This window comes from Glycine max, chromosome 6, assembly GCF_000004515.6.
Source record: "Glycine max cultivar Williams 82 chromosome 6, Glycine_max_v4.0, whole genome shotgun sequence".
NCBI lineage: Eukaryota > Viridiplantae > Streptophyta > Magnoliopsida > Fabales > Fabaceae > Glycine > Glycine max.
In genome coordinates, this window is record NC_038242.2 from 42,370,263 (window position 1) to 42,395,643 (window position 25,381).

Below are 25,381 nucleotides of genomic sequence, written 5' to 3' on the forward strand. Positions count from 1 at the left end.
AATTAATGAAAAGAATATTCTCCTAGCTGTACAAATCATAATCAAATGGAGGATTTTGTTTAATACTGGAATTGGAAATCTGAATGAATCTCCTAAATTAATAAACAATCACCAACAATATGATATCATACAGCTTGTTCTTAGTAACAAATATAAAGTTGAAAAAGGAAAAACTATAAAAATTTCAAAGTAGAATCTGCTAAATGCCTAAAAGTAATATATATTAATCCTAAAAAAATATGATATTTTGTTACAGAGAAAAGAGAAGAAACTACAGTGAGAGAGGTGGGTTTAATCTAAAATAATTATTAAAGTATAAGAAAAAATAATTTAAAGTAATTATATATGTGTGTGTGCATAAATATTGTAAATTTGAAAAAAAATCAAAAAATTATATTGATAGATACTAATTGATATTATAAAACATGTTACAAATTTAAATAATACAAGTTATTTGGTTTAACAACTTCATCTTCATTTGCCTGCTTGCAAGAGAAAATAACTCGGTGAAACCACGTACTCAAGGTAAAAAAAAGCGCTACTTAACCAACTTATTCACAGAATCACAATTCAAAAAAAATAAATTCAAAACCTCAACCTTTAATTAAACTTATAAAACAACTACATAAGACTATTGAATTTATAATATTTTTTGTAAAACTATTGAATTTTTAAAAAATAAATACTTTATTTCCATTTTTATAGTAGATAATTGGATCCTCTCTATTTGAATAAAATATTTAAGTATAATTTATTTCCTTTTTGAAAAGTCTTTTTCTTTTTAATTTTTATTTTATTTTTTTCTTATCTTTGTTATTATTGTCATTGTTATTTAGACTTTAATGTGCTTCTAGTTTTGATGCACTAGAGGTTTCTTATCTTGCAGTAATTAAAATATAGTAGAAAAGCATTCAGGAATAATAATAATAAGTAATATGTCAAATTATTAGTAAATGAGATTTAAATCATCAATTTCGCCTCACATTATGTTCCACAAATAAAAACTTGACATATAAATTAAAATAAAAAAGTGAATTTTCTATTTTTTTTTTTTATCACAATCTTTGACAAAGCATTGTTACGGGTTTTGGTTATTCATCCTTCCTCAACCTAATCAAGCATTCTCCTATTAAGTTTATTTAGGTAATTCACCGTTAATTATAGATATGAGAGGATATTATGTTATAAGATGAGTATATACAACTATTCTAAGTCAAGTAGCGGAATAGTACAACTAGTAAAAACGCAGCTCATTAGCTTACAACAATATAATTAAAAAAAATTGCTATAAATATGGGGGTCTTCCTTTAAGACTTAAAACTTAAATTGTTATCTAGTATCCCTCCATGAATGGTTTATGCATATAAGCAATTCAGAGACATACCTGATACGGATCAAAGCTATCACTCTCCGAAACCTTGAGAAAAGTAGCTAGACAAATAAGCTGCCAGAGAATCAGACCCAAAAAAAAAATGAATCAGATTGTTCATTCTTCATTGCTATCTATCTTTGTACAACTACACAACAATACTTTAGAAATCAGTATATTCACCAACCTTCACTAATGTCGTTGCAAGATAAACAACAGCGGCTTTGATAGAGGTTCTGAGTGTATCATACTCAGATCTGCATATTGAAACCTATTACTTTACTAACACACGAAACCACGTACGAGACCTAGCTTTTCAAGCACGCAGAAAAGGGGGGATTCCAAAATTCATGACAACCACAAGATTCAAAAATACATTGAGCAAGCAATTTATCGGCTATAAGTATAGAACTGTAATTTGTTATAGAACAATTGAAGCATGCGAAGTTGCGAGAGCATAAAATTGATAAGTGAAGGGCTAATTGTTAAGGCAATTGAAGCTGAAATTAATGTAAGAAAGAGATATATATCTGATGTGCGTGTTGTGAATAAAAAGGGAAAGAGAGAGAGAGACTTACAAGGGCGTGGCAAAATAGAAGACAGCATGGGGGCCGAAGGTGAGAATGGCGCAGTTGAAAAAATGAAAGACCGTCATCACTCGCTCTTCTCTCTCTCAAGTCCAAACGAAAAAAATTTAAGGAACAAATATTTTTTTTAAATTTTTTTTAGGGTTTTAAATATAGAAATTATGGTAGGAACTATTTATAATAACGAAAACATATTTAAGGAGAAACGGAAACCTTAAACCTGCGAGAAACATTAAAAAAAAATACGGCCAGAAATATTGAGGAGAACGATAATGATTTTTGCTCATGGAAGTTAACCTGCATTTTTTAACCGTGAAATTTGATTTTTTTTTTTAGGGTGGGTGTGGGAGGGAAGGTGTTTTGGGGGTGAATGGAGAATAGGAAAGAATTAAGAGTGTTAAAAAGAAAGAAAAGAGTGAGAGTAGCGTGGTTTCACTTTACCTAGGATTTGAAATGCACTTGGTATGGTTGTAATTTTGGTTTTCTAGGGTTTACAGTGAGGAGTGAATGAAACTAAACAGAGGCATGGACCATAGAAGGACTCGTGCGCTAAGTTGAGGTGAAGAAGCGTGACGAGTGCGCTACCCCATAAGAGAGAGAAAGCGATAATATCAAGAAAAAGAAAGTAACAGGTTTATGATAAGAGAGAGAAAATGAAAAAAAAATGCAAAAATACAAAGACGGTCTTCAGAACCCGTCTTTGTACATCAAACAATTACGACGGCTTTCTAAATAACCTACCTTAAACTCATAATTTATTATAATATTGCCACCGAATCCTTTTCAAAAACGGTTTTTTGCCAACCGTCGTAGTTGAGGTGCATAATAAGCACTTTTTCTAGTAGTGAATGTGTGTTGTAAAAGGCATTTTTCATTACAATAATTAGAACAATGCCATAGGTTCATTTTCTAAGGCGGTCCACTTAGAACCATCGTAGAATAGGTGTCATAGAAACTTATATTTCTAGTAGTGCTTCCACTCCCTTCTTTGAAATCAAGCTTCTCAAATGCTTCTAGAGTCACATTCATTCATTATTACAAATTAAAATGTTTCCATCCACTTCAGTGTTCTCCCTCGTTACTTAGAGAAATTAATGATTTGGTCTTGATCTAATATAATGGTATAAGGTAGCCAACATATAACGCATAGGATCCAAATAGTAAAATTGTGTAATAAGAGACTTTATGTATGTTTTAGTTTGGTTTCTTATGTTTAAAAAGTTTCACTTTAGTCTCTTGTTCTCTTTTCACTCTCATTTTTTATTTGATCCTCACAAACCTCACTTGGAGACATAGGTGTGAGGGTAACCTTTTTCCTTTTATGAACAAATGAAAATTTGTTTGTGACACCATTATGGACAACATCCTTATCATACTGCCAAGGCCTTCCACGTAAGAGATTGCTAGCCTTCATAGGGACTACATCAAACAGTATCTCATCAACATATTTTCCAATGAAAAAGCATATCAAACTTGTATATCTACAACTAGCTCCCCATTCTCACTCAACCATTGTAGTTTGTAAGGCCTAGGGTGAGGAGAAGTTTTCAAAGCAAGCTTTTCTATCAATCTTTGGCTAGCTACAAAAGTGAAATTTTCCCCATCAATAATCAAAGACCATATTTTCCCCATGACCATGCACCTAGTATGAAAAATATTCTCCCTTTATGTTTCATCTCAATCCTTACACACACTCCCCATTAACCTCCTAACCATCAAAAGATCACCTTTCAAGGGTTGTACATCACATTGACTTTCACTTTCAGTAGAAGAACTAGAAGAGCAAGAAAAAGTTGCACTAGTAATAACCCCATTACCCAACACAGCCATTGTCCTTTTGTTAGGACATTGGGAGACAATATGACCCTTTCCCAAACACTTAAAACATTTAATGGAACTCACGTTTGAAGAAGTGGGAGTAGGGTTAGAATTATTTTTACCAAGGGAAGCACCTTTTCGTGAGATTTAAATGGAGATCCTCTCTCCTTGTATGTTTGTTTCCTCTTTACTTGTTGTTCCACCATGATAGCTTGATGAATGAGATCCTCCAAAGAGGCATAGTGGTGCAACTCTACAATGTCTTGGATCTATCCATTGAGACCATGCAAAAACATTGCCATGGTTGCCTCTTGAGACTTCTCAATTTGATCCCTAATCAAGGAAATTTCCATCTCTTTGTAATACTCATCCACACTCCTATTTCCTTGAAATAGTCTTTGGAGCTTGTTGTGCGGTCTCTCCCATAATAAGGCGGCAAGAGAAAGATATGAAAGAAATGGGTTCAAAAAAGGAGATGAAGGAGAAAGTTAATCTATGTTGATATATATATATATATATATATATATATATATATATATATTGTAATTTTTTAGGATTGGACTCCTCTAAGATGCAACCTGTATTTTAGAACTATGCATATCTAAACTTCTCATAATAACAAATTATTAACATCATTACAATTTATGATCTTTATCAAGATGAAACTCTAATTAATTTTTTATTAAAAAAACTATTTCATAGATTATTATCAGGATAAAACTTTAATTTTGATTCTAGAACAATACAAAAACACTTAAGGAACTATGTCTAAATTTTATTATCTTTATTATTAGGAAAATTGATAAACTTTGATATGATTACAGGGTAAGTTATAATAGTTTTCACTTAATTTTACATTTGCAATTTTGGTACCACAGGTTCTAATTGTGTGAATTAGGTCGTCTAGTATCATAATTGTATGATTTTTCTCCCTCCACCAGTCAATAATAAAAATTTAATATATTTTTCCGACCTGCAACTAGATGATGACATGTAAATGTCATGACAATTGACCTATTACTTGACATTTATATCGTTGTGACTTAATTAAACTTTTGATCTCTTTGTTGTTGCAATAGTGAATTTCCAAGAGAGCAAATAAGTTCTGTCAGTATATACTAGTTTTTGATCTGTGCAATGCACAGGATAAACAAGTTTGGTTGTGTAGTGATAGGATGATTTTGTATTAAACAATATAGTTTTAGAGCAAAAAGCTGCTCAATTTTTTTAAAACAATTATTTATTTTGGCATATGATAAGTAAAACTTTAAAAGAATAATTCAAATTAATAAAAGTTTGATAACGCGTGTTATTGTTAATCTAGCAATTATTGTTGTTACAAAATGTTGTAAATTAATGTAGGTAATTTGTTAAAAGAAATATATCATTTTTCAATGATTCTTTATACGTCTCAAACACTTGATCAAAGGAAATAAAGATAAAAATAATTCAACAATATATGATTTTATATGCAATAATATTTGATAAACTATATTTTGAATTGTAACAAAATGTTTTTTGGTAGCAAAGATGCTTAAATTTCAATATCGTGTTGCATTTCCCTATCAATTTGAAAATACAACGTAATGTTGAATGTTACACAACTTGAGAAATATAGAAATACAATCATAATAAATATTGAAATATTATACTTGATAGACAATTGATTCCAAAACATGATTTCTCAATTGGGTGGCATTTAGTCTAGTGTTATTACACAATCCAGAAAATTTGTCTATATTTCTGAATAGCATATTGGGAAGATCAATCTTAAATGCAACAATTGTACATTATATACTATCAGAGACGAACCAACATTTAAACCAAGGGGGTTGGCCACCCCCTCCCCCCTCTTACAAACTTTTTTAAAATATTATACATATAATATTAATTACTATAATTATTTATATTTTTAGTTAATATTAATATATAATATTTTATTACTATCAAATGCTCTTTAGAATTATTTATTACTATTCAATTATCAATGAATTTATTTTCTTTAAAGAATATAGACAAAAATAATTTATGATTGTTTGGTTACTTATAGAGTATAAATAAGTTAATTTTACCTTATTTTCTTTTTATTAGTTAATATTATAAACAATTTAACGTTAATAATTAATTTATTACATTAAATTTATATTTTTACATAATATCAACTCTAACGAAGGATTTAGTAATATTTTTTAAGTAATTATCTTTTAATCATAGAAAATATATTTTATATGACTTTTATAGTTTTAGTTTGGTAGGTTGGAAGGTCGCGTCTAAATGGCTAATAAAAATGTTAATGTTGAACATATTCCTTTAGCAATAAAAAATAATTAGACATTAGAAAAGACAGGAAATATATCTTAATATGATTAAAGAAATAAAAAATATATAATTAAATTCGTGATATACAATATACCTACATATTCAAAAGACGCATAAAAGTAAAATTTTGTGTAATTTTTCCTTCAAAAGATGATGCTACACTTACCATTGTATTTCAACGGGTGCAAAATATATTTCCGCAACTACCCATTGCTTACATGAATTGCTTTTGTATTTATAATCACGATCCAATTTTTCGGTCAATCAATTTCTATTAATACAACCATATTGAATTTTTTCCATTCAATTCCTCATCAAAAACTACAAAATATATTTCCGCAACTACCCACATATTCTTTCTTTTGTATATCTAAAGATAATGATAAAGATAAAGTAATTTCATATTACATTTCATACGGAAAACTATAAATTTATGGAATTAAAGAAATGTGGTCTTATTAAATAAAATTTTCTATTTTAGTTCTATTTAATTTTGTGCATTCAACTTTTCCTATTAAATACGAAAACCCTCATGCAGTGTTGGTCAATCACACGACCCCTCCCTAATTTATTTTGTAAATCAATCAACGTGCGTTATAGATAGATAATTAAGGGATGCTTGGTTACTATAGAGATTTCAAGTAATATATCAATTGATTGACATACATTTTTAATATCAATTAATTTGATTATTAAAAGGAACTAAATTTATGCATAAAAATAAAATTATAAACTAATGATGTAATTAAAAGATGCTTGAATATTACAAGAGTTATGTGACTCTTTGTTTTTTTTTGTTGAATTTAAGCATATATATGATTAATGAGTTATCTCTTCAAAGAAGACAAGTTAGTCATGAAGAGACAAATCCTTTATCATAATGAGAACATAACTTCTAGTTTTTTATTTTCAGCATCTAGTTTTAAGAGAAGTATTTGATTGTCGTCTAATTATCTTTTACCAAAATAAATTCTCAATTATTTTAATATTTATTATGATCAACATCTCATTATACGTAGTTAGGATGGCGTTCAAATAGTGTGCAATACACTTGCTCAATTGTGTTTTAAACATTTCTTATTTTTTATTACACTTTAATACAAAGTTATTATGAAAACATAAAAATTAATGTGATTTGTGTTTTATGGAAAAATATTTATCACTTACTTCCAAATTTCTTTTAATAAGTGACAATTAATATACTTTCTTTTATGATCATCACAACACATTTATTTTATTATATTTTAAACTATGAAGAAATTAAAAGTGTATTCACTTATTATTTATTTGGCTTTTTTGGGATTCAGATTTGAGAAGAAAATAGTCCATACCAAAATCCCTAAATCAAATGGCCGAAGAAGAATCTGGACAACCTATAGTCAATTTGCATGCATCTCATTGTGCAGTCATGAACTTAGGGCTCCAATTTTTGTTTTATATTCAGTAGTTTTGGAAGGATTGAAAAATAAAATTAAGGATTTTCTTTCCCCATATGACTACAGGTGATCCACCCCAACAAAAGACAAGTCAAGGAAATGAGAAAAAGAATGAAGATGAGAATATTACTCAAGGTTAGTGTGATTTTTCTAAAATCAATTAATTTGCTTAAGTGTTTTATGTTTACATATGGTTTCAAAAGGTAGCTGAATTCTATGCATTCAAGCGATATTTCTCTCTTTTAGAGGAAGAACTCAAGAATATTACAAAAGGTTAGTGTGATTTTCTTTGAAATCAATTCTTTTGCTTAAGTGTCTCATGTTTTGATATGGTTTCAAAAGGCAATTTAATTCCATGTATTCAAGAGATATTTTGTTCTTTTTGATACACATGTATAATTTGAGGTCTATTTAATTTTACTAGACTTTATTGATTATGTAAGAAATTTTGGAAGAGTTGAAAATTAAAATTAAGGGTTTCCTTTCCCTATTTGACTACAGGTGATCCACCTCAATGGGAGAGAAGTCGAAAAATCAGCATAAAGAAAAAATTCAAGAATATAGCACAAGGTTAGTGTGTTTTTCTTTGAAATCATCACATCACTTTTCTTTTATTATATTTTCAACTATGAAGAAATTAAGAGTGTGTTTAATTATTATTTCTTTGGCTATTTTGGGATTCAGATTTGATTTCTTTTAATGTGTCCGCTTTTATTTTAAAAAAAATGGTTATAAATTATATTTTTGCAACATAGTTTATTAGGCACATTAGACAACATTGAAAGTTTTTCTCACTGTGAAATCCCTGTTTGAGAAGAAAACAGTCCATACCAAAATCCCTAAATCGAATGGCGGAAGAAGAATCTGGACTACCTACAGTCAATTTGCATGTATCTAATTGTGCAGTCATGAACTCAGGGCACCAATTTTTTTATATTTACTTAATTTAAGAAGGATTGAAAAATAAAATTAAGGGCTTTCTTTCTTCATATGATTACAGGTGATCCACCTAAACAAAAGAGAAGTCAAGGAAATGAGAAAAAGACAGAAGACGACAATATTACTCAAGGTTAGTGTGATTTTTCCTAAATCAATTATTTTCCTTAAGTGTTTTATGTTTTCATTTGGTAACTCATAGAGAACAATGGAGATAAATCCAACTTACGTATCTGGTATAAATAAATAAAGAAACATTTTGAAAAGAAAATCCTCAATTTAGTCTTTTAAGGTTACATGTTTTATCACATGTTACTTTCTGAAAATATTTAGTGACTACATTATTTCTTCAAAGATTTTTTTGTCATAATTTGTAGTTTTCAAAAGTTTTTCTCCATAATGATTAAATTAATTTCACATTTAAGCCATTCTACCCCTACTATCATGTGTATATCAGCATGCATGGTTTTATGCCTACTTGATGATTTTCTATTCTTTGTTGTGTAATAATATTGTCACATAACTAGCTCACAATTTGACACCATTATGGGAGTGAACATATTTTTGCTAGTTTCATTTTTGCCCGTAATTCTTGGCTTGGAAATATGTTCATCATCAAATAAACAGGGCCATCAAAACGAAGAAAGCAATTTAGGGTTGGAGATGATTGTAAAATATTATTTGATGAAGAAGAGCTCAAAATCATCCTAGATTTTAAGAGAGGTGAGGACTATATTGAGGTTGTTTGTGGCGCTATAAACAAAAAATATGGAGATTATGTTGGGAGGCTAAAAATTAATAACGAAGGTCAATATTTCATCACTTGTGAGTGTTGCCCTGAGTGTCCTTGGGTAAGTATTCCACTTCAATTTCTGAAGTTTTTTTTTTTTTGGAGATAGTATAATTGATCTCCAATGTTTCAAGCAAGTATTTTTGTTTTGTATTGTTATAATTGTCCAATAAAAAATAATGGGACAAGAACTGCAGAGTCTGTTGATCTTTTTTAGAGCCATATTTTTGTTATTTAAAGTAGGTAAATAATAGTTTTATTTTATAATTTGGAAAAAACAAATAAATAGCAGATATATAGAATTAATTTTATTAAAAAAATATCTGAGACAGAATCACTATTTCTTTTCATTTTATTTTTATTATCAATATAAATTTTTATTATAAATATAATTTGGATCCAATGCATTATTTGTTGGTGGAAACGAGGGAGAACACTGAAGTTGGTGGAAACATGTTTTTTTTGTAATAATCAGTGAATGTCACTCTAGAAGCATTTGAGAAACATGCTTTAAGGGAAAGGAGTGGAAGGTGGAAGAGAAACATCTGGGTTCATTTCGAAGACGAAGACAAAGTTCCACTCTGGAAGACACCTCTGATAAAATATTACACACACCAGTCAAATGTGGTTAACCGAAAAGACTCTGCAATGAGGAAACAAAACATTCACAGGGATGAGTTCCTACGTTGCACGAAATGCGGGAAGGAGTGCAGGTTCCATCTCAAGAGTAGACCAGACATTAAGAACTACCATGATGCTTTAAACAACAAATGCTGGACTTGTTCTCTTTGGCCTTATCAAAAGTAAGTTACTCAATCCCAACTCAAGCTCTATGATATTCAAGTTCATGCACGATTAGTATTTTCTTGTGAACGAAGTTGGTACTTAGTCTTGCAAAACAAATTATATGTTGGAAAAAGATATAGGGGACTCACGATGTGACAATAAGAGCTAGAGAGACAAAAAGGACGAGTGATAATTGATATTTTACTAAAAATCACAAATACCTTCAACTCGAGACAATCCAACTTTAGTAAGGTAGGATCATTAATTATTGCTACACAATCTTTTTCCAAGTAATTAACAACATCAGCTAGCATACATATAACTTAGAGTCAAGACCACTTGTTATGAACAACTTTATGTCGGATGGTCATCCATGCACTCAGAGATGGAGAGATAAATGACTGATGTGATTAATGGTATGATATGAAAGAATGATAAAGAGAAATCTAGGTGTATGTACAATTTGAGCGTCCAAATATTGGGACTCTTGTATGTTAGCTTAGGGCCAAGCCAAACCGTATATAGATTGAAAAGTGACTCACGCTAGCTTATATTGCATACAGTAAACTTGAATACTATAAGAAGCTATATTCTAGTTGAGAGATCTGCTCAAATATCAAATCTAATTAATGATGTGAAAATTTTCATTTTTCAGAATAACATGCGATGATTATGAAGAGAGATCAAGTCTGAAAGCAAGCAGGGGCTGTTCTTGTTCTTCAACTTGCCAAGACTGCTCAACTTGTTACTGTGAAGGGTGCATCAAGTGCCGCTTTCAGGATTGCAATTGCCAAGAATGCAGAGACTTTATGCTATATGCTGAACCTTAACTAGGCTCTGCAAAGTGCCATTTCTGAATTGACTCATTTGGCACCTACATGAAGACATGAAAATTATGTGATGTTGCGGAGAAACTTTGGACCTCTTTATTACTGTTTAAGGAAGCTGTGACTTTTTTTCTTTTCCTTTGGGGAACTTCTAGATGGTACCATCCTGGTCTTTCATTTGATCAAATCAGAACTAGTTCTCTTTGAATAATATTGAGTTTGACATGGTACTCAACTTAAAGTTTTCTTTTTTATATTGTCTTTTTATACTACCGTGTTTTGGAGGTGGATTGACGCTTATGCCTACAGCTGTTTTTGAACGTCTAGGATGATTAATTTATGTAACACTGCAAAATAATTATAGCATTGTGTAGGAAATCACACCTAGACTAGTGGTATAAGGGGGCAATTTTCACCTATCAAACTAGCTTTTAAGAGTTGAGTAAGACCTAAACCTGAATTCTAATATGGCTTCAAAATAAGGGTTGTTGTTGGCCTATTGGGTCACATGTTATCAGGCTGTTATCAAACCTCCCAAATATGCCTAATCCTGCAAAGTTCATAACTGAGACGTCCATCTCCCAACTTGCAGGGGTGACATCAATCCTTACCTTGAGTTAGTTTTTACAATTAAGTCTGAACCTAAATTCTATAGATTGTGACTGGATCTCCATCGAGTTTGTTCAAGCTTGAGATTTCTTCATTCCCAATGAGTTCAAACTCAGTATTACATCATAAAAAAGGGAAACAAAGCACGTGTAGATGGAGGCATTGGCTTTGTATGTGTGTTGCTGGTACAAGATGATGTGGGTTAGGGTGAGGAAGGGACGGTGAGGCTTTGGGGTGGGAGGACCTGTGGCTGTGACTATGAGGCTTCGGGTTCGGTGGCAGGAGTATCAAAGGGAGCCTAATCATGAAATGTGAAGAGATTCACACCTAATTAGGGTTCAAGACATTGAGAGAAGAATGAGGCAGCTAGAGGGCAAGAGACTATGTGTTTTAGAAAATTTGACAACATTAGATTTTTGATTAACCATTGTTAACGCATGTCAAGCAACATCAGTTTTGGTCAAAAATGAAGTTAAGGGATACACACAAGATCGGTTTTTAAAGAACCGATGTTAACAAAGTCCTTTTGTTAACATAGCCTTTCATAAAAACCAATGTTAAATTGACGATGTTCAAATCATATTTTTTTAATAGTGTTTGGTCTCGCATCATCATTATTGTAGGTTATTCTGAAAAATGAAAATTCTCCCATTATTAATTAGAATTGATATTCAAGTGACCTCACAACCAGAATATGGCTTCTTACACTATTCAAGTTTACTATATGCCATATAAGCTAATGTGAGTCACCTTATCAATCTATATAGAATTTGGGTTGGCCCTAAGCTAACATACAAGAGTCGCAATATTTAGACACTCAAATAGTACATGGACCCTTGATTTCTCTTTATCATTCTATCATATCATACCATTAATCAATTCAGTCATTTATCTCTACATCTCTGAGGGCGTGGATGATCCTCTCACGTAAAGTTGTTAATTACAAATGGTCATGAGTTTGAGTTCCAGGTATGTCGATGTTGTTAACTACCTTGAAAATATAAAACAGAAGCCTAAACTAGAAAGTTCACAAGATAATATCAATCATCCATGAACTTGAATATCATATAGCTTGAGTTGTGATTTGGGTGCACCTTACTTTTGATAAGGCCAAGGATAACATGTCCAGGATTTGTTTGTCAAAGCATCATGGTAGTTCTTAGTGTTTGGTTTGCTCTTAAGACGTAGCTTGTTCTCCTTCCTGCAACTCATGCAATGTAGGAACTCAACCCTGGGAAAAATTTTTTTCCTCGTTACAAAGTCTTTCATTTGGCCTGGTGTGTGTAATATTTTATCAGAAGTGTCTTCTAGAGTGGACCTTTGTCTTCATCTTCGCAATGAACCTTGATGTTTCTCTTCCACCTTCATTACTAGAGAAACAACATTCTACATTGGTTATTTGGGACCAACTACATCGATTGACGACCATCGCCATAGGGGACGTCGTCAAAAGGGGTCGCCTATTCTACATCGGTTGCCAAGGATCATCTTAGAATGTTGACCGTCTTAGAGTGCTCAGTAGTATACATCGGTCATTCAGTTGTGACCGATGTAGAATGTTGAGCATTCTACGATGGTCACAACTGAAGAACCAATGTAGAATGCTGAGAATTCTATGATGGTCACTGAAGAACTGATGTAGAATGTTGAGCATTCGAAGACGGTCTTACACACGTGACCGTCTTAGAATGATTAGCATTCTACATCGGTCTTGTCCGAACCGAGTTGAGATAAGGTTCAAATAGTAAACACGTGACAATATGAAATTAATTAAATTTTATGCAATGAATATGAAATTTTCAAATATTTTCTAGTTTAAAGCAAATTAAGTACACTAAACATGTTTATTTTTTTAACAAATTTGACACAAATTAACCAAATAAGTAATTATTTATATGTAATTACTTTCTTTCCCAAATTAACCAAATATTAGACATTGAAGATATTTTAAAAAAATCAAGTAGTCAAGCTGAATGATGATGACATAATTAACTATCATGTGGTAATTAAAATAAAGCATTAAATGCTGACACGATACCTAAAAAAATTTTGAAGCCATATGATAGACAGTTATAGTGACCCCAACTACTAAAGAATTCAGCATATATGCCCACATGTAAGCAAGATTTTGGAAAAAAGCCTTCCATGGTACATCATATCCTGTATTTTAAGAACAAGATACAAAGCAAAGTTACTTAGCAAATATTGTAAGTATTCATTCAATCCAACCTAGTGTAAGGTTTACACACACAGGCAAACATCATTTTGCTATTTCTTAAGTTAAAAAATTAGATACTTTTAAAAGGAGAAAGTAAAAATAGACACTACTTGGAAATTGGAGTTTCTTGAGAGAACTCCTCTTTATGAATATATATAATGTTATTACCATCAAAATCCTTAAAAAAGACTACTTGTAAATTGTATGAAGAGGAGATAAGGATATTATGTATAATAAGTAACACTAGGAAATAGTTATCAATAGAAAAAATATTAGAATGTGGCTTTAAGCAAAACTGGCATGTGATTCCTAAGCACATTCAAACTTTGACACAAAAGTGAGGTTCAAAACTGCCATAAGTTTTTTACTTATACCTTCAAAGAGGCATTAAGTTATGTGAGAGAAGTTTTCCATGATTGTGTACTACTGGTATCATCATCTGCTGTGAGACAATCAAAATCAAAAGTAAAAAACAGTCCATTTAACCGTAAGCCTCAAAATATGTAAACAAAAGAATGGAAGTCTTCAACCGAACATCCAAGAAAACTTATACATGAACATGCATGCGACCTTGAAGGCGTAACATATAAAAAACATTGGAGTTATATAAGGTTAATAAGTTTATATAAGTAGCAGAATAGCAAGTTTAATGACAGATCCGATTTTTAAAACATCAACAAAAACTATCGTGTAATTTTTTTTATGAAAATATACCATAGAATACATGCATTCATCTCAATCTCACCATTTGAAACACAATGAATAATTAAAATGGAACTTTTATGAATAGAACAATTTATTGAGAACCAAGAAAGGTGCCAAATAAAAAATAACGTCAGAGAAAAAAAACACTTGAAAATGACTAATCAATCGAGATACTTAAACCTAAAATATAAGTGGCAACAGAGATCACCTATAATTATCAAGATTCATGGAAAGTAATGCCTGGTACAAAGCTTCGCCTTCTTCTATGTGACCAAGCTTTTCTAAAAGTGAAACCTCTTGTTCTTTGTATACATGTTTATCAACATATGAAAACATATTCGGAATCAAGGTATAAATCATGTATTAATTACATTTATCAAATTCCCCAGGCTTTTAAAACTAAAACATACTTACAATTTTAGATTCTTTTTTGTGCAACTCCTCTAGAGCTCTCTCAAGAAACTCACATTTCTCTAACAATGAGATCTAGGCAATAATATTTACTACAGAGAAACACCACGGGGAAAAATAATAACAGCAGTCAAACCATGTTAAGATTTCATATTCTTGCCCATTCAACAGTAGCATTGACAGCAAAGACAATTGTATTCAACAAATGTAATTTGACCATATATCAAACTATAAAAGTGACTAAAAAATCCAATTGATTCATAAAGCCATAGTGGATACCAGCTATCATTAGCACATAAATTATTAAAGAGCGTCACAAAAAGCCAATACACATTTCAGTTACACCAACCCTACTAAGGGTCTTATCTTATCTAATTGATAGAAGCTTCAAAGTACCATGAATACCACCCAGAGGTCAACCTGAGAAATAATAATGAGTATTATCATTTACTCCACCTGTTGCTTAGGTTATGTGAATAAAGTAACAGGTGCACAAATAAGCCATTTTCCAGTCCCATTATGCCTCACAGAAGTCATCAATACCATGACTTGTACTAGATAGTGAATACCATATCTGTTGGACATATTTTTAAATAGGCCAGTTTTTGGACCAAGGGTTGACCTAGTCAGCTGGCCAGTTTACTATATTGACAGTCTGACAACCCAATATTCATAAATCCTGAAAATAAGCAAAACATAATTTTAATATACCGTATGGAAGAACCCATGTCGAACATGTCATTAAAAAATACTGAAAATTATTAATTGTTTATTGAATGGGATATAATTATTATTTGCTATGTATTAAAACATGTTTATAATATATTAAAAAACATTCTACTCTATAAAATGTGCATAGTTGGTGTAAAATATTTTTCCGCATATATCTCTAATAATAAGATTTTGTCGTTTTCTCATAACAAATCTATTCATTTATAAATATAATATATGAGTAGTTTCTTTAAAATTATTTGTTGAAATAAACGCTCATTCTGATAAAATAAGTATTTTTTATTTACTTTTTAGTATATTTGTGTAAACTCTATATTTTACAAAATGAACTCTATCTATTTTGTATGAAAACGCTCATATAAGAGACACTTATTTTAAAATTATTTTTTAAAGTTTAAACAAATTTATCCTTATATACATACATATATAAATATATATATTTGAAAATTCTTATATATATTTGTGTAAAAATGGTTTTGACACAAGGGGATACATAAAGTGAGATTAGTATTTGTAATAAGAAGATAAGAGAAGTAAATTTAAATTATATAATCATGTACGTGGATAATTATGCTTATATAATCTCTTAAAAAGTTATGTCACATTATCTTTAATCTTAATATTGCATGATTTGATCCGATACTTAATTAATCATGATTATCTCACTTTCTCATATAAAAGTCCCTACAATTCACTCTATATACTCACATATGACCATATATGTATAAATTTAACTCGTAAAAATAATCTCTACTACCATGACAGGGTTTAGCGTGCACTGTTTAAGGCTGCTTGCGACAAGTCACAACTTAAATATGTTAAGTTTCTGAAGTGTTTGTTTTACCTATATATTTAAAAAGCGTTAAAACTCAATAGTACCAATTATCATTCATCAAAGTAGTTAATTAAATAATACAGTAGATACTCAACTTGTACAAATAATATCAAAATAGTTATACTTGCTAATGTTATGGAACATAAATTGTGAGTGTAAAAAATTAATTTAATTTACGTTATGCACTCAACCTTTCACATTATGTTATCCACACTTTTCTTACAAGATTATGTTATCCACTCTTATAAGGATTATAATGAGTTCTCCTCTAAGCTCCTAAGGTGAAATTCCTCCCAGGATATGGCCTTTCTTTGTGCACATCAAAATTCAGAACCGAAGGAGACCAGAAGGAGATTTTCATTCACCTTTCCCCTTAATCCAGCCAGAGTTCTAATGTGATGAATAATTTTAGTTTAGGCACATCCTGTTATCATTTTCAGTAAAACAGAAAATAGAAGACAGAAAAAAAAAACACCTCCACTTGTTTAACAGACTAACATTATGATTTTCAAACTTAAGTACATGCCAGCATAATCAAAACTAACATCCAAGTTAAATTTATTGATTATAGAGAAGCAACTAAAGGAAAATGCTTTTAAGATGCTACCTGTAGGAGTGATAGGTCACAAAGAATTTCAATATTGTCGGGATCAATTCTCAGTGCATTTCGATAGCATTTGATCGCCTCCTGGTATTCTCTGTCTGACCGATAAAGGTGACCATAAGCATGCCAGCAAATACGACTTTTAAGGTCGTTCTGTACCAGAACAAAAATCAAAGTTGGATCATCTGACAGACAACTATTGTAAGATTGATAAACTAGTTCGTATGCTTCAGACTTACAGTCCATGCAATTTAATGTCAAACTCTTCATCGATAAAGTTTCTATCATCGAGAAACAGGAACGGACACATAAATAAAAATTATGACCAAAGAAATAAAATATGCTGCAAATAAGAAATAATAGATAGAAAATGGGAAAGGGGGGAGGGGCTAACATTGCATTTGTTGCACGACTTACTTAAACAATTAAGAAGGGAAATAAGATGACCCTGGCCATAAGGAAAAACTTAGAAAATAATCACCAAAATAATAAAGTATACCTCCATGGTCTGGAAATTTTTTCAAAATTACATCAGCTGCTTTGAGACCCTTTTTATATTGTTTGGTTTCATATGATTTCAGCAGAAACATAAACAATGACACATAATCTCCACATCAAATTTACCCACCACCTCCAAAAACAAGATTATTGCACTTGCATAAATAAGTGGATCCCCCCCCCCCCCCCCTTGCTTCCTATGGCCGCAAGAGAAAAGCCAAAGCCAATAAACTTAAACTCTGAAATGCCCTTCCCTAAAAACCCGATACTCCGTGTAAGAACTTACAAATAACAATTAAGGAAAATAATTGAATATCCCAATTTTCCTTTGGTCCTAGATTTGCGGCACCAAAAGAAAGTAGCTCTTGTTGGAAAATAAAATAAAAAATGAAAGAAAATAAATACGAAGAAGATGCACAGTCTTGAATTAAATAACAAAATAATAGTAGCAAAATAAATTTAATTGACAGCACATGAATAATGCATTATAACATACATTAAGCACAAGGAAAAAATAAATTAGGGGAAGGAAAACATAGCCTGGGTTGAAGTGCGTAAATGTTATCCTTAGAGAGAAAACGCCCCGGTGCACTGGTAGGAAAATTTGATTGCGCTCATCTCCCAAGATACGACAACCCGTTGGTTTTGATCGTGTGCAGCGAAAGGATCCCTGAACCTTCTGAACGCCAATGCTCTTGCTCTCACAAAAATAAGTTTTTTATAGGAAAAAGAAAGAGATAATTTTTTGGGAGAAGGAAACCAGACGTCGCTCTGTCTTTTTAGTAAAGAGGAAAGAGAATATATAGGCACAGGTCACCGAAGTAACAGGCAAAATATGACCGTTGGAAACTAACCTACAGTTGTCTAAAACAAATATAACAGACTAGTTGACTCATTAAAACAAAATCTTAAGAAAATTTAAAATAAATATTTTATTTTATAAAATAGAATTAATATATATTTATAAATTTTAAATTAAAACACAAATATTTACCAACAACTCCTACAGGAAAACAAAGAGCACAGTGAAGGAGAATAACAATTAAGGAAAATAGCCCAATTTTTCGTCTCCCTCTTTCACTATCCCTATGTCTCTCTCTACTCCTGCTTCATCTTCATGTTTCCCTGTATCTATCACCGCTTCCGCTCCTTTTCCTACGTTTTTCTCTGCTCCTACTTCGTCTTCTACTTCTATTGCTGTACCTTTCCCTGCTCGAAACCCTAGACTCGAAAGAAGGCTTTTCCTTGAGCGCTTGTTGTGGATGGATTGGAGTTGCGCTTGCTTCTTCGACTCGGAGGAGGCTTTGACAAATTTGGAGAGGAAGGATGAGGAGGGTTTTGCAACATCGTCATTTGGTGCTAAAGAGGAAAAGTCGAGACCTTGCTTGAACCTTGCAGCTCTCTCGCCCTTACGGGTCAGCTCGTTGTAGTACGCCGCTGCTTTTTCTTCTTCCATCTCTAAACTTCACTTTTCTTTTTCATTCTTCATCCATCTCAACTCAACTAACAACCCTTCACTCTCCATGAAATGTAAGGAAAGACAATAGAGTTAGACCTCAGAAAACATAAAATAAAAATAATAGTTAAAATTGTGAAGAAATCGCGAATCAAAGAATGAAATCAACAAGGTACCTAAGAAGCAGGAGGGAAGGTGGAACGTGAAGAAGAAGAAGGAGAGAGAGAGAGAAAATAGTTAGCTCCATGGATGGATGGATAAACCCTAGTGATTAGTGAGAATGGTGCATGTGCAAGTGCAGAGAGTATGTGTGAGTGGGTTTTCTTTTCTTCTTCTTCTTCTCAGCTTTCTTCCTCTCTCTTGGTGTCGAGGTAGAGTACGAAGGCGCGTGACAGAGTTCCAGCAAGCTAGCAAGGGTTTTAATTTTTTTCAGCAGAATTAAGATGGTTTTTTACTAAAACTCGTATTAAATTTTATTAGACATAACATTCTAAGGCGGTTTTCAATAACCATCTTAGAATGTGTGTTGTAAAAGACATTTTTCATTACAATAATTACAAAAATGCCACCTGCTCATTTTCTAAGGCGGCCCACTGATTATTACAAATTAAAATGTTTCCATCAACTTCAGTGTTCTCCCTCGATACTTAGAGATATTAACGATTTGGTCTTGATCTAATATAATGGCATAATGTAGTCGACATATAATGCATAGGATCCAAACAGTAATAATAGTAAAATTTTGTAATAAGATACTTTATCTATGTTTTAGTTTGGTTTCTTATGTTAAAAAGTTTCACTTTAGTCTCTTGTTCTCTTGTCACTCTCATTTTTTATTTGATCCTCACAAACCTCACTTGGAGACATAGGTGTGAGGGTAACCTTTTTCCTTTTATGTACAAATGAAAATTTGTTAGTGACACCAATACGGACAACATCCTTATCATACTGCCAAGACCTTCCACGTAAGAGATTGCTAGCCTCCATATGGACTACATCAAACAGTATCTCATCAACATATTTTCCAATGGAAAAGCATATCAAAACTTGTATATCTACAACTAGCTCCCCATTCTCACTCAATCATTGTAGTTTCGAAGGCCTAGGGTGAGGGGAAGTTTTCAAAGCAAGCTTTTCTATCAATCTTTGGCTAGCTGCATAAGTGCAATTTCCCCCATCAATAATCAAATATCATATATTCCCCATGACCATGCACCTAGTATGAAAAATGTTCTCCCTTTGTGTTTCATCTCAATCCTTACACACACTCCCCATTAACCTCCTAACCATGAAAATATCACCTTTCAAGGGTTGTACATCACATTGACTTTCACTCTTAGTAGAAGAACTAGAAGAGCCCAAAAAAGATGCACTAGTAATAATCCCATTACCCAACACAGCCATTGTCCTTTTGTTAGGACATTGGGAGACAATATGACCCTTTCCCAAACACTTAACATTTAATGGAACAAGCTTTTGAAGAAGTGAGAGTAGAGTAAGAATTATTTTTACCAAGGGAAGCACCTTTTTCATGAGATTTAAATGAAGATCCTTTCTCTTTCTTGTATATTTGCTTCCTCTTTAATTGTTGTTCCACCTTGATAGCTTGATGAATGAGATCCTCCAAAGAGACATAGTGGTGCAACACTACAATGTCTTGGATATCCCTATTGAGACCATGCAAAAATCTTGCCATGGTGGCCTCTTGAGACTTCTCAATTTGATCTCTAATCAAGGAAATTTCTATCTCTTTGTAATACTCATCCACACTCCTATTTCCTTGAATTAGTCTTTGGAACTTGTTATGCGATCTCTCCCATAATAGGGCAGCACAAATCTCTCTCTCAAAATTCTCTTCATGTCTTGCCTAATATTAATCAATGGCCTTCTCATCCTCTGAACATCACTCCTCACTTGATGCCACCATACTGAGGCATATCCCTCAAACTCCATGAAGACCAATTTGATCTTTATCTCTTCATTGTAGTTCAAGCAAGCAAAGACTTGTTCAACTTTCATCTCCATGAGAATAATTAGATGATCTTACCTCTCTTCTTCGTGCTATATTTTCAATCTCAAAGTGTCCAAGTGTAATTTAATTTACCTATGCGATTTTGATACCACAGGTTCTAATTGTGTGAATTAGGTCATCTAGTATCATAATTGTATGATTTTTCTCCCTCCACCAGTCAATAATAAAATTTCATATATTTTTCCGACCTAGTACTAGATGATGACTTGTAAATATCATGACAATTGACCTATTACTTGACATTTATATTGTTGTGACTTAATTAAACTTTTGATCTCTTTGTTGTTGCAATAGTGAATTTCCAAAAGAGCAAATAAGTTGTGTCAGTATATACTAGTTTTTTATCCGTGCAATGCAGAGGATAAACAGTTTGGTTGTGCAGTGATAGGATGATTTTGTATTAAACAATATAGTTTTCAGCAAAAAGCTGCTCAATTTTTTTTTAGAATTATTTGTTTTGGAATATGATAAGTAAAACTTTAAAAGAACAATTCTAATTAATAAAAGTTTGATAACACATGTTAGTGTTAATCTAGCAATTATTGTTGTTACAAAATGTTTTAAATTGATGTATGTAATTTGTTAAAAGAAATATATCATTTTTCAATGATTCTTTATACATCTCAAATACTTGATCAAAGGAAATAAAGATAAAAAAAATTCAACAATATATGATTTTATATGCAAGAATATTTGATAAACTATATTTTTTGAATTGTAACAAAATGAAAACTTTTGTTACAATATATTTATTGGTAGCAAAGATGTTTAAATTTCAATCTCATGTTGCATTTCCCTATCAATTTGAAACTATAACTTAATGTTGAATGTTACACAACTTAAGAAATATAGAAATACAATGGTAATAAATAATGAAATATTATACTTGATAGACATTTGATTCCAAAACATAATTTCTCAATTGGGTGGCATTTAGTCTAATGTTATTACACAATCCAGAAAATTAGTCAATATTTCTTAATAGCGTATTGGGAAGATCAATCTTAAATGCAACAATTGTACATTCTATAGTATCAGAGACGAACCAACATTTAAACCAAGGGGGTTGGTCACCCCTGCCCCCTCTTACAAACTTTTTTTAAAATATTATACATATAATATTACTATAATTATTTATATTTTTAGTTAATATTAATATATAATATTATATTACTATCAAATGCTCTTTTGAATTATTTCTTACTATTCAATTATCAATGAATTTATTTTCTTTAAAGAATATAGAGAAAAATAATTTATGATTCTTTAGTTACTAATAGAGTGTAATTAAGTTAATTTTTCCTTATTTTCATTTTATTAGTAAATATTATAAACAATTTAGCGTTAATAATTAATTTTATACTTTTAAATTTATATTTTTGACATAATATCAACTCTAACAGAGGATTTAGTAATATTTTTTTAACTAATTATGTTTTCATCATATAAAATGTATTTTATATGACTTTTATAGCTTCAGTTTGGTAGGTTGGAAGGTCACATTTAAATGACTAATAAAAATGCTAATGTTGAACATATTCCTTTAGCAATAAAAAATAATTTGTCATTAGAAAAGACAGGAAATATATCATAATATGATCAAAGAAATAAAAAAATATATAATTAAATTCATGATATATAATATACTTACAGATTCAAAAGACGCATAAAAGTAAAATTTTGTGCAATTTTTTCCTTCAAAAGATGATGCTACACTTACAATTGTATTTCAATGGGTGCAAAATGAATTGGGTGAAAAAAGTATAATCATGATTGGTTACATGAACTGCTTTTGTATTTATAATGAGAGTAAGGTATACGAAAACAAAATCAATACCATTAGCATTAACCATCTATTATTTAAATATAAAATGTAACATTTGAAAATAAATTTTATATTTGGGCATCAATTTTAAAATATGATATCAATATAAAAAATATATTATGAATTTTAATTTTTATTTAACTCAGTTAATGCCCAATAATTCACACATTTTGGTATTTTTTATTCGGTTTTTTCGGTCAATCAATTTCTATTAATACAACCATATTGACTTTTTTCCATTCAATTCCTCATCAAAATTAAAGCTACAAAATATATTTCCTCAACTACCCACATATACTTTCTTTTGTATATCTAAAGATAATGATAAAGATAAAGTAATTTCATATTACATTTCATACTGAAAACTATAAATATATAGGATTAAAGAAATGTGGTCTTATTAAATACAATTTTCTATTTTAGTTCTATTTAATTTTGCGCATTCAACTTTTCCTTTTAAGTACAAAAACCCTCATGCAATGTTCGTCAATCACATGACCCCTCCCTAATTTATTTTGTAAATCAATCAACATGCATTATAGATAGATAATTAAGGGATGCTTGATCACTATAGAGATTTCAGGTAATATATCAATTGATTGACATACATTTTTAATATCAATTAATTTGATTATTAAAAGGAACTAAATTTATGCATAAAAATAAAAGTATTAATTAATGATGTAATTAAGAGATGCTTGAATATTACAAGCGTTATGTGACTTTTTGTTTTTTTTGTTGTTGTTGAAGTTAAGCATTTATATGATTAATGAGTATTATTAAATAATAAAAAAATTATTTAAATTATCTCTTAAAAGAAGACAGATAGTCATGAAGAGACAAATCCTTTATCATAATGAGCACATAACTAGTAGTTTTTTATTTTCAGCATCTAGTTTTGAGAGAAGTATTTGATCGTCACCTAATTATCTTTTTCCAAAATCCATTCTCAATTATTTTAATATTTATTATGATCAACATCTCATTGTATGTGGCTAGGATGGCGTTCAAATAGTGTGCAATACACTTGGTCAATTGTGTTTTAAACATTTATTATTTTTTATAACACTTTAATACAAATTTATTATGGAAACGTATTAATTTGGTTTGTATTTTATGGAAAAATATTTATCACTTACTTCCAAATTTCATTTAATAAGTGACAATTAATATACTTTCTTTTAAGATCATCACATCACATTTATTTTGTTATATTTTAAACTATGAATAAATTAAGAGTGTATTTAATTATTACTTCTTTGGCTTTTTTGGGATTCAGATTTGAGAAGAAAACAGTCCATACAAAAATCCCTAAATCAAATGGCGAAAGAAGAATCTGGACTACCTATAGTCAATTTGCATGCATCTCATTGTGCAGTCATGAACTTAGGGTTCCAATTTTTATTTTTATCTTATGTTTAGTAGTTTTGGAAGGATTGAAAAATAAAATTAAGTATTTTCTTTCCCCATGTGACTACAGGTGATCCACCCCCAACAGAAGACAAGTCAAGGAAATGAGAAAAAGAAAGAAGATGAGTATATTACTCAAGGTTAGTGTGATTTTCTAATATCAATTAATTTGCTTAAGTGTTTTACGTTTACGTATGGTTTCAAAAGGTAGCAGAATTCTATACATTCAAGCGATATCTCTCCCTTTTACAAACATAGTTATAATTTGATGTGTATTTAATTTTAGTGGATTTTATTGATTATCGAACTAATTTTGAAAGAAGTAAAAAAAAAAATTAAGGGTTTCCTTGCTCTCGATCTCGTTACAGGCGATCCACCTCAAGAGGAGAGAAGTCTAAGAATTGAGATAGAGGAATAACTCAAGAATATTACAAAAGGTTAGTGTGATTTTCTTTGAAATCAATTCTTTTGCTTAAGTGTCTCATGTTTTGATATGGTTTCAAAAGGCAATTTAATTCCATGTATTCAAGAGATATTTTGTTCTTTTAGAAACACATGTATAATTTGAGGTGTATTTAATTTTACTTGACTTTATTGATTATGTAAGCAATTTTGGAAGTGTTGAAAATTAAAATTAAGGGTTTCCTTTCCCTCTTTGACTACAGGCGATCCACCTCAACAGGAGAGAAGTCGAAAAATTGGCATAAAGAAAAAATTCAAGAATATAGCGCAAGGTTAGTGTGTTTTCTTTGAAATCAATTATTTTCCTTAAATGTTTTATGTTTTCATATGATTTCAAAAGGAAATTGAATTCTATGCATTCAAGTTATTTATATAAATTTTTTAGAGACACAAATTGAAGAGTATTCATTTTTAGTTGACTTTATTGATTATCTAAGTAATTCTAGAAGGGTTGGAAAATAAAATTAAAGGTTTTCTTTTTCTATCTGATTGTAGATGATGCACCTCAATGGGAGAGAAGTCAAAAAATTCAGAAAAACAAAGAACTCAAGAATATTACGCAAGGTTAGTATGATTTTCTTTGAAATCAATTATTTTCCACAAGTGTTTTATGTTTTCGCGTGGTTTCCGAAGGCAGTTTAATTTATGGATTCAAGTGATATTTCTTTTTTTTACAAACATATTTATAATTTGAAGTGTATTTCTTTTGGTTAACT

At 30.7% G+C, this 25,381-nt stretch overlaps 2 long non-coding RNA genes across 5 annotated transcripts in view; one reads left to right on the forward strand and one right to left on the reverse strand.

Moving 5' to 3' along the window:
* LOC102665743 (uncharacterized) overlaps nucleotides 1–25,381 on the reverse strand; it is a 59,532-nt gene that overhangs the window by 23,924 nt on the left and 10,227 nt on the right. The window contains exons 4-5 of one of the 4 annotated variants that reach the window (XR_005891885.1): nucleotides 14,070–14,134; nucleotides 13,528–13,637 (exon numbers count right to left, since the gene is read on the reverse strand). The exons of the other annotated variants lie outside the window; for them this stretch is intronic. This is a non-coding gene — a long non-coding RNA (uncharacterized lncRNA). Of the gene's footprint in view, nucleotides 1–13,527; nucleotides 13,638–14,069; nucleotides 14,135–25,381 lie in introns of those variants that run through there. 4 annotated transcript variants of the gene reach the window in all.
* LOC102665581 (uncharacterized) lies at nucleotides 7,471–24,937 on the forward strand. Its single transcript, XR_001388936.3, has 3 exons — nucleotides 7,471–7,664; nucleotides 24,572–24,640; nucleotides 24,869–24,937. It is a non-coding gene; the product is annotated as an uncharacterized lncRNA (long non-coding RNA).